The following is a 17445-nucleotide window of genomic DNA, read 5'->3' as shown; positions in this document are numbered from 1 at the left end:
TATAACTATTAAAAATCCAAGTTAAACAAACAAAAAAGTCATAAGGTGACAGATTTTTAAAACACTTAAAATAGTATAATTAAAAACAATTATGAATGAATTTCAATTAATCCAGTTAGTCAGTTATAACTCTAGAAAACATCTAATGAACCAACATCAGTTCAAAACTGAAATCTGATGGAAATATAAATTTAAATTCATTGTCACCCCTCGCCTTTATCCAAGTGGATGGGACTCCACAAATTAATTGATAAAACTGAGAAAAGAAAAAAATGTTTAATGTTTCTATAAGTGTGATGCCATTTCTTGAATTATTTTTTTGTGTGCATTACAGATCTTTAAATATAATTATTCTATCACCCTTAGTTTTAAATAATTTATGCTTAAAAAAAATTAAAATCTGTAAAATTTATAATTTTACATGGCCTTGCAGTATTGATCCTAACAGTTCAGCTTGATTTTTTGATAAATTTAAATCCCTAACAAAGTCATTTAATTCACCTTGTGATATAATATGTAGCTTATTGGAAGATAATTCAAAATCAAAATCATTGTTGTTTACTTCAGTACTGCCTGATTCTTCATCACTGCTTTTGAAACATACATTCACAGGTGGCTCAGGAACTAAAACAATTTCACTGTGAGGTACAGGCTTGATTGCGTTTGCAATGAAGGATATTTTACTGTATGTTTAGATTTTTTAGAAATTCCAGACACACTTGTTAAACAAACGTAACAGTCGATTACATGATCCTTTGGTTCACGCCAAACCATAGATACACCAAATGTGTACACCTTCTGTGTACCTACATACATAGGTACACTATGATACACTATGATACATAGGTACACCTTCTGTGTACCTTTCAGCTAATCTCTTAAATATAATTAGTGCATACTATATGAGGAGCCCATGTCTTATCCATATCACCAGTTTTACACTGAAAGTACAAATGATATGCTTTTTTTAATGAAAGGTGTAATGTTTTTTATATTTGATTTTACCTTAAACTCGCCACATACATAACAAAAGGCATCCACATCATTTACACAATTTCGAGGCATTATGACACTGCACTGTTAACAAAGTTAAGACAGCAATAAGACTGAGCAAAATTAATTCATTCCTAAATCCAGTGCTTAATATAAACAACACAGCTGTGTTTTCGGCTACATGTTTTTACCTGCACAGACATTAATTATTAATCTTGTCAATGAAGGCTCACTCTTCAGTATTAAATATGATGTCATAATATGTGACTATGATATAATTTAATTCACTGTATAGTATTGTTTATTTATGGCTTACAAATTATGTTAACAAAGTTAAACAATAAAAAATGAGCTAACAAAACACAATATAGGAGCTTAAAATGCTAAATAGACATTGAAAAATGAACAAAAATCCTTTAATTAAAATTAAAAAGTTTTTCAAAAATGGTGAGTGATAGAACGATTCTGAGTTCATATTCATTTTCAGCATCAAAAAATAGATTAAAATCATGTATTGCATATTAGGAAACAAAAATTATGTTTATCAGTGCAATGTACAGCAATTTATTGTGAAAAGTATATCATTTCCATTAAAAAGTATCCTTTAAGCTATCAGGGAGACTATAAATATCAATAGATGCTTAGTATATACCTTTTCTTATAAGGTAGTTGTGACAGATTAAATATGGAAGTCACCTTTCTTTCAGATTGATTAAGAATGCATATCCTTATTGCATCTAATGAAATTTTTTTTTAATAAATATATTAGAGTAAACATTTAGAGATCCAAATATTAAACCATCTATGAAGAGCAAGTTAGAACTATTGATCTTCATTGATGTTAATCTTGCCCATCTAAACTAATAGGTTAGGTGAATGATTTGTATCTTATAGCTTTCTATCATATATATTTTATTCAGGTTTATATCTCTTTCAGCATGAATATTTGGATAATTGCTTAAAAATAATTAAATAGTTATAGATTTTCCTAATTTAACAAAAAAAATTGATTTGATGACTGGATTGCTGATTGGTTAGTTGTAGAATTTGTTCTATGATTCTGTAAAAAACTGGTCAAGATTCAGTTAAACACATGTTGAATTTAGCTGAATTTGAAGCTAGTATTAATGATATATTGTACTTCAGTGTGGGTAGAAAAGTAATAAGGACACTACAGCTATCCATGCATGAGTAAGTTCAAATGAGATTATTGTAATTAGCAAATCGCATTGTATGAAATTTGCATAAGCTGAACATAAAATTTGAAAGTACTAGAGGGTTTGGAAATTTTCCACAATCCGAAAGGCCAAAAGCAAGAATTACTTAAAAATTAAAAAACTTGTAGAAACATTAGTAAAGAGGTTTCAGACATCTATCAGAAATGCTTTGATTGGGCTAGAGATATTCAGAACAAGTTTATGAGAGATTCTAAAGGAATTAATGTTAAAGTATTAATGACCAAAATCACTTTTGCGCTTCATAAAGATGATAATAACAGATGGGTGGAATTTTGTGAGGAATTTATTATTCATTTGAAGCAGATTCTAATTTTTCTATCTTAGTGATATAGTTTGATGAAGCATCCTTCCTATTAAACCATCATAATTATGCTTATTAGTTTAATTAAAATCTTCACATAATTCTGAAGAAGAAATTTAATATACCTGGAATGCTCATGTTCAGAGTGAAATCACAAAACAAGGAATATTGGAACAATATTTCAACAAAAATGTAAAAGGGAATTCATTTCTTGAAATATTATTCCTGAGCTATTAAACAACTCTTCATTTAATATTTTACATTTTCATGTTCAGCAACAATATTTTTATTTATTTTTTCCTGTTTAGCCTCCAGTAATTACCATTCAAATAATATTTCAGAGGATGAATGAGGATGATATGTATCAGTGTAGTCTTGTACAGTCTCAGTTCGACCATTACTGAGATGTGTGGTTAATTGAAACCCAACCACCAAAGAACACCGGTATCCACGATCTAGTATTCAAGTCCGTGTTAAAATAATTGACTTTACTACGACTTGAACGCTGGAATTCTTGACTTCCAAATCAGCTGATTTGGGAAGACACGTTCGCTACTAGACCAACCCAGTGGGTTTCATCAACAACATTAGACACCTCTTTATTATTCTGTACAATTTCAGCAACGAGATTGAGGTTTCTGCAATTTCAACTGACCTTTTCCTGAATATATATGACACTAAGGAACTACTAAAAGCCTATAAGGTCATATGATTTGATGTCTTACAATTTTTCATTCTGGGGTGATATTTTCTTCAAATTCAAATGACCTGAACCACGTCAAACAGTAAATTGAAAAACTCAATTGATTTAGTAAATCTGGATAAAATTTGTAATTTGGTGATTAAACTTTGCCACAAATGCATAAAAGGAGAAGGACCTTAAACATTTTGAACATTTCCTCTGATATACAAGTATATTAAACATGTAACAATAAAAAAACTTTGTTTTACTTATTTAAATATTTTGTATTTTTAGGGAAACTCACATTTAGCCCACTGATTTTTGAATCGTATTCTGACTATCAATCTTCTGTCAATTAGATTTGGTTGAGGGAAATATTAGTCAAAAATACACTAAATAATAATAAAATATTTACATTATATAATATTATAGTCCTATTTTTATTTTTGTAATTTATTTTTTTAAATAATATAATATTACATAAATGTTTTAATTGGTATCTCTTTACATCATATAATAAAACGCATATTAAAAAAAAATCTATGTTTATTAATGTAATGTAAAAAAAGAATACAATTCATTATTGTTAATAATTCTTTATTAACATTGACTTTGGTTTAGTATGTAATTGATCTGTGCATACAGAGACTTAAATAATAAATTGAATTGCTCTTAATGCAGTATATCTTTGTACTTGTTCATTTATAATACAGTACATAATATTTGTCATTTACATATATATTATTTATATTATTATTATTATTATTATTATTATTATTATTATAATACAGTTGTTTTATTTTGTAGAATAATAGCAAAGCCGCAGTAGTAGTGGATAAACATTTTAAAGGGGAATCATATATTTTATTCTAACAAACTGATTTGTCTTTATTAATAAGTACATTTATTTTGTCATATTTGATCTTAAAATTTTATGATTGGACTTTTGCTAGTTATTTGAACTCAATTTCTTCTTTTCTACTTGTTTTTACCAAAAAGAAATAAATGATTTTATTAATTTCAAAAATTCAGTAATTTAAATAAATCACTTGCAAGAATCAGTACCTGCTTCTTGTATGTAGTGTAGATCCTAATATGTTGTTAATTTATTTTTTGTATATTTCAACCTAGCTTTTTTTTTAATCTTTAACATTATTATTCCATTGTACATGTTTTACATACTTCTTTTAGCTCTTCAAATCCTAATTTTATCTTTTGTTTTTCAGCCTTCTATCAAAATCTAATTTCTTCTTGTATGTCCATACCTTTTATAAAATTAAGTATCATCAACTTTCAATTATTTTTTTTTTAACTCCTAGTGAATTTTTTTTTTTTTAGAAACTAACTTGTTGAATTGATTTTTGTACAAACTATTTGCATTTTTGGGTTTTTTGTTCCTTCTGAAGGAGCAGTGTATATATATGGTATAACAATTTCCGCTATAACTCATTTGTTTGAAATTACATATATATATATATATATATATATATATATATATATATATATATATATATATATATATATACGAACGTACATTCAGAGTGATTCACGAAAGATGTAACAAACCTTTCTTGGCTGGTGAGAGATTTTGCCCCGATTTCGGAGTCTTCAGTAAATTACGCCAGACTATAATTCTTGGGACCTAAATTAAGGAATAAATTTTGTGATTTTATATGAAATCTGATCTGAAAAATTGAAAAAATAAGTCTCAGAACTGTATTTTTAATCGTTTTTGATAAATCTGGGGTACAAGACAAAAGATGAGATCGAAAAACATATTATTTTACACTATTTTCCGGAAAATAACTATGTTAACTGGGTAATAAACACGTAAAGGTTTAAAATAAAACTTGTAGAAAATTTGATTCTTAGTAAAATGAAATGTATAAAGTTTAGAGAAACTAAATACAAACGTAAAAATTTTGAAGTTTATTAAAAACAAAACATATCAAAATTTTGTTTCATTTAATACATATTTAAAATCTACATGTTTATTTATATTCTGTTTTTAATAAATACATTTTATTAAAATTTTTTTAATTCTTTCCTGTCACGCGGCTTACACACGCATACACACACAACTTAATTTAGCACGTCAGTGTTGCAATAGCGCTCCTGTGATGTTAGGGGGTACTGTAATGCAGTATACCCACTCACACTCTAGTTTAAAGCATTTTTTTGGGTGGGTGGATGCGATTTCGAAAAAATGTTTTTTGCAGATATTATTTTTTAATTGTTAACAAATGTGCCTGAGAAAAATAAGACCTTAATCAGGCGAAATCTCGAGATACTGAGGGTGACCTTGCTCTACAGCCTCACCCATTGGCCTTTTAAGTTGAAAATTTATTGTCGTTAATACCCCATACATAGAAGTAATCTGACCACGTTTGGTCAAAATTGGTCCATCAGTTTTGGATATATAAGGTGATTTAGAGTGCGACACCAAACACACACGTACAAACGAACATTCCGAAAATTTCCATGCGGTTTTTGGGTTCCTTAGGTGTCAAAATGTCAAGATCAGGTGAAAACCGCACAAGCCCAAATTGGACCGATTACAATACTTTCCCTTTTACAGCTATAGCGTTCGACGGGAAAGGAAAAAGTCTGAAAATATTTCGTTTTTTCCCTGTTCGCTTTTATAATTCATAAACAAAAATTATTTGTCAAGTAGGGATTAAAATATTCTGATAAATTCATCATGTATTTTTTAATAGACTAATCTCTTACAGGAAATAAATCTTCTGTTTTTTTTTTTTTTTTGTTTTTAAAACCATAAAGTGGTGGTGACTTACAATTTTTTTAAATGAATTTACCATTTAGTTCTGTTATATTTTTATTACATAAAATCTAAAGCACTTTATTTTGAACGAAATGACAATCGATTTATGGAGAAATATTTATATATGTATATAAATAATTGCACTTATTTTATTTTCTTTACTTCATTCTAATTAAATATAATTTTTTCTTAAGAATAGATTATTTCGCTGTGATCTTGAGCATTTTCAGAGTTTGGTTTTTATTTAAGTAAATGCACACGCGCGCACACGCACACACATACACACACAAAATCAAATACCTCTTTAAAATTGGCCTATAATTTAGTTTGGCTGACGTTGGAAAAATGCTCTTCAAGTATATGAACTAAAAAAATTTCTAAGGGTGCGAGCGCGAACCGTGTGTATATGATCTATCGTCATTTTTTCTATCTTCTTCCTTTTTTCCTGTTTAGCCTCCGGGAATACCGTTCAGGTATTACTTCAGAGGATGAATGAGGATGATATATATGTATGATTGTAAATGAAGTGTAGTCTTGTACAGTCTCACAGTTCGACCATTCCTGAGATGTGTGGTTAACTGAAATCCAATCACCAAAGAACACTGGTATCTACAATCTAGTATTAAAATCCGTTTAAAAGTAACTGCCTTTACTAGGACTTGAACGCTGGAATTCTCGATTTCTAAATCAGCTGATTTGGGAAGACGCGTTCACCACTAGACCAACCCGGTGGGTTCATTTTTTTCTATCTACATAAAGAAAACCTTACATGAAAGCTATTAGTGAATAAAATAAAGGATAGACTTTTGAAAATAACTCTCTATCTGTATTATTAGGAAAGACTGAACACAAAATAATGACTCATGAATTAAATGTGATGTATTATTTATTCGAATTATATTTTAAATTTATGTTTATTTCACTTATTTTAGTAAGACTTGTCTCGATTTAACCGTACATAAATAATCTCATACGTCATTTCGTTTGCCAACTTTTATGTTAATCTTTTACTCGTATTTGCAAAGGAAATTTTTTTTATGCGCACGTTGCACGCCGGTAAGTAGATTTGTACGATGCACATTTAATATTCTTATGACCAATTTAATTAAGAAATATTTATTATTTTATTTAGAAATGTTGCGTGGAATTGTGTTGGGATAACTAAGCAATATTTTCCTTAAATTTTACACAAGAATATCTCTACTTTTAGTTTGTACTCGCTTCATAAAAACGATAAATAATCAAATTTGTACAATTTTATTTCCAACCACATTTTTGTTAATTTAAGTATTTTATTTCATTTTTGACATTTTCTTTAAAAAATAAAAATAAATAAAGTATCCTTTTTGTTGATTCCTTTATACCTAACTTAGTTTTACACCCGTGTGAAACGTAAAACACAATCTAAAAATATTCCACATTAACTGTTAAATAACGAATCTTTTTCAATGTTCTCTTCCGATTTGAGTGTTTTTGGACCAAGGGTTTTCCAGTTGACAGTTGTCTTTGTTTAGTATTTAAATGATAAAGGTTATTTCTAAATATTTAATCCCTACAATAAAATTGTTTTGATAAGCTGAATAAGAAAATATGTATGTTTATGAAAAATCACCCCTGTTTATCTATTTGTTTCTGTCAATTACATACAGATTTACGTTACCTACTCATACAGATTACCTACTCACTGATTTTCTGTTAAAATGAAAAATGGATTTTGTACGAGTGAAAAATACATTCCTGACTTCGCTGCAGAATTCTCCTAGTGAAAGAGAGAAATTCTTCCGATCCGTCATGAAAGTCGGATTTTCTTGGTCGCCGACCTCTTACATGAAAATAACTTTCACATGAAAATTAATTGCCGATGCTTTTCTTAAGAGCAGTAGTCTACAATATCAGCTTTTACTACAGTTCCTATATCTGTTCACATTTGATTTGAGCGTTATTTTCTACCCTTCGTAGCATTGTCACTCTAACATTACTAAGAAGAGCAGAAAATAACACTCCAATCAATTACGATAATCCTAGCGGAAATATAAAATATTGTGAAAACTGTTCGCATTTGTTAACGTAGAAGTTTCTGTATTTATTTTTATTTTTTTTATTTTTTAATATACTTCGTACTGTTATAAAATTATTTTTAATTATCACATAGATCTTCCTATTCACTTTAACAATGACTTCATTTTTAATAACCATTCCTAACTGAATTAGTTATTAATTTAAATATGACCAGAAAGAAGAATGAAGATCGATCCGGTACTACGGATTGAACCCGGCCCGACCTGAATCCAGCCGAGATGCGGTGATGGAGACAGCCCGAGTGAAAAAAGTTTCCTAACTTTGTTTGACGAACCAACCTTCCTCCTTTCCTAAATTTTAAAATTATGTCACCGGCAGCACATTCGACTCCCTCCGGCGACGGGAGTGCATCACATCCTCCAAATACTAGGGCTCCTAAAAGGCGTATTCCTGATAGGCCAGAAGGCTTTAGCACCGAAAGGATTTCATCAGACGGACTGAAGGGGAATCACACCGGGAGAACGAATCACATATACGGCTAGTCTCCCAAGCTCAGCCTCGGTTAATATTTCAATCTGATCTAAAAAGATCGGAACGCAATACATAATTATGTCCGTAAATAAACAAAATAAATATAGCTGCCAATAAATAAATCCCTGCCCGATAAAAAAGACACAGCGGCAACGGATTTTTGTCCAGGTTCTTCGATTAGTAGGGAGGTACATAAATCTCCCGCTATCCTTCCGTTCCATCCCATATATGACCAATAATCGAAAAAATGTTTTCCTAAAATTTCCGAATTCAGGGAAGATACAAATAAAAGATGAATTATTATTATCCGATTTTTTCAAAACTTATTCATGCGTAAAATCGATTTAGATTGAATGTAGTTCAAAAAGAGTAGCCTATTTTTCTGTAATTTTTCTTTTGGTTCTTTTTTTTAAAGATAAATCTTAATAATTAAATGAAATCTCACTGTTTTTGAAAAGAGTGTTTGAGGATAAAATAAGCCAACTTTGATTTAAAAGATTAGATTAATCGAAAAAACTATGCGACTTGTTAGTTAAAAAAAAAGAAGAAATCCTCCGAAAAATAATTATGTTGCATTAAAATATAAAACAATTAGTAACAATTTTTATAAATCTCACGAGTTTTTTTTTGTGGTGATAATAATAACTTACATGAAACTAGATTATATTCTTTAAAATTTTATATAATTGAAAATGTTTCACTGAAGACTTGAATGAAATACCCTGTTATTTGTTTTGTTAATATAGTAAATAATTTATTGTGATTGATTAGACTATAATAAAATTTATTTTACCAACAATGTTATTAACTTACTAAATGTCTGCGCGTGCATGCGTGTGTGTGAGTGTATGTTGTATACATTTGTATACAAATATCTAGTAATATTATATGACAAGTTTAGTTTGTAATTGTCTTTTATTTTGTTATAGGTTTTAAATTCCTATCGTATTACATTAATTTTATTTTAATATTCCAAACAGCGTTCTTAAATAACGTTTTCTTATTTATGATTGCGTATTTTAGAACAAAAGTAAATTAAATAATTTAATGATATTTTTACATTGTACTTTACTTTTGTGCAAGCTCATGTGTTTGTTGATGGTAGATAAATTCCGGGAGAGATGATATTCTATTGTAGGTGCCTAGTATATATTATGATCTCTTAAACATCGGCTGCAATCTGTTAAAACAGTTACTTTAAACTTGCTCTTTTACGTGTTACTACAGTATAAAAGGGTTAACCTTAGTGACAATCATTTAGTTATGTTGTGACAGTTCATAAGCGTAGAAGCGGTTGCATTTTTATACAGTAAGCTACTTCATTGATGATCAACGGTTTTTTCCTTTATTCGATTTACAAGTGTAGTACGAATCACATCAGTGCCTATAAAGGTTTTAGTTACAAAGTATATACTGTTCAGTATAGTTCAGTACAGCCAACCTGATGATATTTGTAGTGGACGATTGCTATTTATTTCTGTGTAGTTGAGAAGTAGCCAGCTAAATTTGAATGTCAAAGAGTAGACAAATTTTTTATTTATTTTAAAATTAATATTTTTATATCTACTTTTCAATAAATTTTCAGTGGTTTTTTTTTAATTATATTTGTACGGTTTTAATAGTTATCCATGCGATATTCAATTAAAGAATTTATAATTTAAACGAAATATTTCGTCTAAATTTTAATTGTAAGACATCTGACAACTAAGAAAGGTTAGAAGTTATTTTTATATTTGTTAACTTAAGTTATTTATTTCTAATTATCAATTTTTGATTAGTTTCAGCTATAAGTATAATGTTTTGATCGCATATTTTATACTGACCAGTTTCTTTGTGTAGATTTCGTAAAAGGCGTTTTGTTTTGTTGTATTATTTGTGTTCTAATTCTTTTTTGCCATAAAAGAAAATTATAAAAAAAAAGAAAAGAAAATACGTGCACATATTTGCCGTGACATCGAATACTTTCCATTGTATGCTGTAGATGTTAGGATCTTCTACAGGTTGTTTGAATATAATAAATTAATGGAGTTTTCCATAACTTCATTTTTATTATTCTTTTTATTTATATTTTATTTTTAACCTACTCAAATAAAAAAGATCTCTATATAAAGAAATGAATACTTAAAATACTCTAAAATCTTCACGTACACACACATATATACCTACACACTCACATATTTACAAAATGGACCAATTTAAAAAGAAAAGAAAACTTGTAAAGACACTTCTTTGCAAGTTATTTCCAAAAAAGCTGAAAATCTTTCTCAACGAAAAACTTAGATTGTGTAATATCATTCTGATATTTAGATTAAGTGGAAAATTTAGGGTAAAATAATTAAATATCTACGACCTTTAGCTACTATAACCTTAGCTTATCCTTGGTAATAATCACTATACTGTTTTTCACAGCCCTTAAAAATTTTATAAAAATAAATCAAGATGCAGGAGATTTCTAATCTTTATATTTAGATATATTTTCATAAGAGGAAGTCTTTTGTAGGTAGGGTTTTCTACATTTAAAATAAATAAAACTAAAAATATATAAAATAAAATAGTTTTTTTTACTTCTCTTTTAAATCTCAACTTTCTGAAGTCCGAGCCAAATTAATAATTTGTTACAGGCAATGAATTTTAAATTGGCGCCGCCTTTTTTTAATTCTTATAAGCTGAAGGAAATTTTTATGCTAAATTGCAATAACAAAAAAATTCTGTCATTAAATTTAATCGCGATATCATAATATTCATAAATAATCCTTAAACTTGACTGCCGTTTGGATTAGATCGACTTTTTTGACATTTTTATACAAATATTTGTATTTCTTCATAAATATTATACATTGTTTTATTAATAAACTGAGATAATCTTTTTTTTTTATAAAAATCGAAATTTATTGTTAATGAAATCTAAATAAATGAAAGAACAAAATTATCAGGACGCCGGCTATCTTATAATACCAACCAAAATTTTCTAATTAAAACTTCCCTTATATAGTCGATAGTTTATTTTTGAATACATTTTGTTTTTTTTTATCGCCCCTTTTTTCCTCTGGTTAGACTAGAATGATTTAGCTGAATTTTCACGGCAAGATATCCTTCCAAATGCTATTAAAATGAATTTTAAAAAGTTCAATTCATAGTTTGTGGAAAATTAAATTCATGATCAGAATTCAAATTCTGAACCTTCCGAATAAAAAAAAAAAAAAAAAAAAAAAAAAAAAAAAAACAGGCTACTTGAACGTTTAAATTAGCGATTTTATTCAACAGATCTCTTTCCTTATGTGGTTTTTATTTATTTAAGCATGTATTCATGTACTTCTGTGGATAGGTTGTTTTTATATTACCTTTTTTCTCAGTTGATGGTAGGTTTACATCAAAGTTTTAGAGCTACGATGGCATCATAGCTTTAGAGCTATGCCGAAAGAAGGAAAGTATTGTAATCAGTAAGAAGATAGGGTTTGGGTCTTTTCGTTTTTCTCGACGTTTCACGACCCAGGGACCCCAAAAAATTTTTAAAAAATTGGTGGAGAATGTTCGTACGTATGTACTTATCTGCATTGGAAGATAATATATTATTAGATTATATTATTAGATTATATTTGAAGCTTAATAACCTTTTACTGGGTAAAGCGATTTTGATGAAATTTTGTGCAGACTCGTTTATGTGAAGCAATTTGTTGGTAAAATTTTGGGTTCCATATTTCCAAGGAGTGGGAGGGTTTTCTGGGGGTCAATTTTCTCAAAGGTTTTCAAGCATAACCCCACTTTCTATTAAGCTCAGTACCTGCATGCATGCTAGCCTTACCACTTTTTTTTAAATCTTGCCCCAAATTTTCACTCTTACACAAAATCGAAAAAATTTATATTTTTATTTATTACATATTTTTTAACCGAATTTTTTTAATGTCTTCCTAGACATAGTAGTAGTGGTGCAAGCGACCCCAAAAAAACACTTCGGGGGCAATATTGAGAAGCCTTAAAATGTTAGAGTAAATGTGATATATGATATTGCAAAATAATAAACGTTGAAAGCTCCTACCTACTGAACTTCACCATAGCTGTGCTTTAACTGTATTCTAACTTCGCGCTACCTTTTATAGAAGGAGTTTGATTAATTATAAATGCATTTGATTAGATTTATTGTTTGACAAAATAACGTTTCTTTCTACTTGTAAAGGGTTTTTCATACTACCAGACTTTTTTGTAGGCCTATACCTTAAATAAAAATGAGATAAATGAGTTCAAGTAAGGCACTAAAGAGTAAAAATATCCACTATCTTTTATTATATTTTACTTTCGGGGGCATTATCCAATATCTGATTTCAGTCAAAGTTTAAAAATATCGGTTCTATTAATTTTTCAACATTTTTGAATTTATTTTAATTTACTTCCTTGTACGAAGTATTGTAATCGCGAAAAATTTCGGTTTTCAAATTTCAACGGAAATATTAATTTTGACCATCCCTGAATCCATTTTGACTAGTTTCGGTGTGACGTCTGTACTTATGTATCTCACATAACTGAAAAACGATTAGCCGTAGAATGTTGAAATTTTTGTATTTAGGACTGTTGTAACTAACATCTAGTTGTCCACCTCCCCTTTTAATTGCAATCAACTGGACCAAAAATGTGTATACAGTCAGATCTCTAAATAAAGCGGAATTTCAATTCTGAAACATTTGGATTTTGGACTTTTTCTTAACTGCAGTGATAATCCCTTGTTGAGAGCTTTTCAACGGTAGATCAAAAGTGGTACTTATTTCCATTGGTTCCAGAGTTATAAATAAAATTTTAATTAATGAAATATTTGGATCTTACAAGGGGAAGGTACATCGGTTCGAATCCGACTTCATACGCACATATTTTTTTAACTTTTTTTTTTAATTTAGATATATCGATTTATTAATAATTATTAACATGTGATTGTAAAAAAAAATTAACAATAAATAATAATTCAATAACAAAAATATAGAAAAAAAATATGAAAAAAACCAGAACTTATCAGTAAAATAAAATTTTATGTACTTTTCATTTTAATTCAAAAAATTTTACAGTCAGAGGTTAATAATTATGAATAAATCAATATATTTAAATTAGAAAAAATGTAAAAAAGATATATCTTATATCGATATATACGTAGTCGGATTCGAACCGATGTGTGCATAGTTACGCATCCGACACGTTCTCACTTACACCACATATCTACTTGAGCAACGTGAAACAAACTTTATATATAAACTAATATAAAATGCTAAGGAGAATTTTTCTGTATGTTTACAGTAATTTTTCACTTTATTAAACAATTGAAGGATTGTATCTCACTTTCAAATGAATTAAGTTTTAATGAAGTGCAGCAAAAAAAATGTGTATATGTAATTTAATAGGCGTACAAGGAAGTGATGTTGTGTTGATATCAGATTTTTAATGTTATTAAAAATTTAAATAATAAACTTTTAATGATAATATTAAAATAAAATTTCATCATAATTCACTCTCCCCCTTTCCGAAAAAGAGATCTTAAGTAACTTTTTATTGGTTGTACATTTTTAGTGGTATTCATTTTAGTTTCTTCTATATTTAATATAATAAACGTAGAAAAATCAAAAAAAAATTTCTTGGAAGGAGATTTTGGTGGTGGGGAGCAGAAAAAATACCGATTTTTTAAAAATTAAATGGTTTTTTGATTTATTTAAACATATAATAATAATTTTATAATAAAACTTCATCATAAATTACCCCATCCCAAAAAATAAATCCTAGGTAACTTTTTTCATGTATAATTTATTTTTCCACTATATTAGAATAAATAACTAATGCCAGGAAAGTATTATTAAAAATATTATATATATATATATATATATATATATATATATATATATATATATAAAAAAAAAATTTTTAGGTATGTAATCTATCATATATCTAACAACTTTATTGTCAGATATTTTTATCATGCGTATTTTGACAAAGTTTACTACACACGGCACGAAGTGCGATATTCGACATCGTAGTATACCTTGAGTATTGTTCATGTAAAAAACATTCCCAGTTTTTTTAGTTATGTTTGTAGATAACTTGTGTTACATTTACTTTCTGTATATGCATTATGAATATTTTATGTAAGAATATAAAATAATACGTTTAGTATACTTTACTTATTTTTCCCCAAACTTAAATTTTAAAGAAGTTTACTTTCACACATTTGTGTGAGAAAAATTAAAACAGTTTATACCTGCTGAATGAAAAACTAAAATATAACTATCTATATTTCTAAACTTAAAATACTAAATAAATTAAGTTGCTTGCATGAAGTTATGTGTTTGTTCAATTAAAAAATCTTTTATTGTAATAAACAGAATTAATCGAATAATCTACAAATATAATTTGTTCTGTTACTGTAAAAATCAGATATAACAGTAGGATCCATTCATATTTTTACTTCCTTGTACGAAGTAAAGAAAGTAATGTGATCGCTAAAAATTTCTGATTTCAAATTTCAACGGAAATATCCATTTTGACCATCCCTGAATCTATTTTGACTAGTTTCGGCGTGACTTCTGCACGTATATATCTCGCATAACTCAAAAACGATTAACCGTAGGATGTTGAAATTTTGGATTTAGAACTGTTGTAAGACCAAATTTTGTACCTTCCCTTTTAATTGCAATCGACTGGACCAAAAGTGTCCAAAAAAGCCCAAAATTCAAAATATTTTGATTTGGACTTTTTCTTAACTTCAGTAATAAGTCCTCATTGAGAGCTTTTCAACGATGTATCAAAAGTGGTACTTTTTTTCATTAGTTCCAGAGTCATAACCAAATGAAATTTTTATTAATTAAATATTTGGATCTTACAAGGGGAAGGCAAATCGGTTCGAATCCGACTTCTTTTTTTTTTTTTTAATTTAAATATTGTGATTAATTAATATTATTAACCTCTGATTGTAAAAAACTTTACAATAAATAATAATTCAATAATAACAATAAAAAAAATCACAAGTTATTAATGAAATAAAATTTTATGTACTTTTCATTTTTTTAAAAATGTGTGTGTATAATTAATTAGGCGTACAAGGAAATAATGTGGTGTCCACATCATATTTTTAGTACAAAAATTGTTCGTTACAATAATTTTATTTCAAATTCTGCTTGACTTTTCCATCTAAAATAATCTTTGACAGCAATATCCCTAATTTTGTTCTAATACCTAAATAATAACGCTTTAAAACTCGTTAAATATTTAAAATACTATATTAAATTTGTTTTAATGGTTTGATTAATTTACAGTAACAGTGAGTATATTCAAAATACTACTGTGTGTAATTAATATGTCTATTTCTAATATACTAATGTAGGGCTATTAGAAAAGAGAATAAAAACAATAGCCTTAAAACGTTAGAATAAAAATGTGACACGATGTTGCAAAATCACATTTAAAACCAATATTCACCATAGGTGTATATATAAGCGCCCAACTTCACGCCGTCTTTTGTTCAAGGTGTTTGATTAATATAAATATTTTTAATTATGATTACTATTTAACAAAAAAATGATTCTTTCTTTTTGTAAATGGTTTTTCCATACCATCAGAGTTTTTTTTAGGCTTACTGTACTTCAAATAAAAATTTAGATAAACAACTTCAAGAAATGTACTAAAGAGTAAAATTTTCACTTTCTTAGCTCTTTAAATGTCAGTTTTTTTTAATTTTTAAAATTGAAAAGTCAACATTTGTCAATTATTTTTTTTATTTTTTTTTTTTTAGTACGTTTTTAGTGGGTCTTATTTTTTAATGTTTATTATATTTATTTTTATTTAAAATAAAAACTCTTAATAAAAATAAGAAATGGGTCTCAAGAAAAAAATCATGAAGAAACTCTCCAACCTTAAGTTCATTATAATATGAAAATTGTATTACCTTCATTTTTTTTAACTTATATTCTTAAATCTTCGTGTGAAAATATTTTAAACATTATAGTGATATCAGTCTATATCAATCCATATATTATTACAGCATAACAATCTAATACTAAGAAATTTTTAACGACAAAAATTATATTGTCATTAATAACGTTATATTTATCATTACAAACATGTAATATTTCGTTTAAAAGATCTACCATTTGATTTATCTGTAAAAAACTAATAAGTTTTTACAAGGTTTTTGAGACCTTCACAAGAGTTTTATCTTAAAAATCTAAAAAAAATCTTTGATATCGATGAATTTTGGAAAAAAATTATTAAATTCAGATTCAAAGAAAAATATGCAGATTGAACTGAGAACATTTATTGACTTTTCGAAGAAAAATACGGTATTACTTTCGGTTGCAAGGTGGAACTGGAGATTGAAATTGAATTTTCTTTATGTTTTCTGGTATGAGAAGTACGAGTATACCATTCATTAAAATGCAATTTATAGGCCTAGGTATAAAATTTGCGGCTCGAAAATCTCCAAAACTACTAGATCAATTTCATTGAAATTTAGATGTGCTGTTGTAGTGTATCTAAAGATTATCAATGGAAGGAAAACAAACAATTGAACTATTTTGTGTAAACTGTGCAACTAAATTTCTAATATTATTTACCGGGTTCTTTTAAATATCTACAAAAATGTATTAACACTGTTTCTCAAGAATTACACAACTAGTCTCCATGAAAAAACCTAACTGAATGATTGGGTTTCACATAGAAAAATATCAGTCTTATGTAATAATTTCTGAGATGAGTAAATACAAAACAGCCGAATTTAGTTTCTTTTCATATCAGGGTAACATCTCCGTAATATTTTACATAGTTGAGATATATTACATTATTTAAACTATTCACTCATTCATTGTTACTCGCTCAGTTTTATCACACCATCAGATGATCCTTTAATACATGTTTTATGAAAATCAGTCCAGCC

At 27.8% G+C, this 17445-nt stretch overlaps 1 protein-coding gene across 3 annotated transcripts in view; it reads left to right on the top strand.

Moving 5' to 3' along the window:
• Positions 1-17445, top strand: part of LOC142328964 (proton-coupled amino acid transporter-like protein acs) — a 109816-nt gene that overhangs the window by 10180 nt on the left and 82191 nt on the right. Inside the window, exon 1 of one of the 3 annotated variants that reach the window (XM_075373185.1) lies at positions 4445-4467. The exons of 1 other annotated variant lie outside the window; for it this stretch is intronic. The gene's annotated coding sequence lies outside the window, so the exon portion shown is untranslated. Of the gene's footprint in view, positions 1-4444; positions 4468-9801; positions 10260-17445 lie in introns of those variants that run through there. One more of the 3 variants, XM_075373182.1, reaches the window with a different exon arrangement.

The sequence above is a fragment of the Lycorma delicatula genome, chromosome 8 (genome assembly GCF_047948215.1).
Source record: "Lycorma delicatula isolate Av1 chromosome 8, ASM4794821v1, whole genome shotgun sequence".
Lineage (NCBI taxonomy): Eukaryota > Metazoa > Arthropoda > Insecta > Hemiptera > Fulgoridae > Lycorma > Lycorma delicatula.
This window is presented reverse-complemented; position numbering and strand designations above follow the sequence as displayed.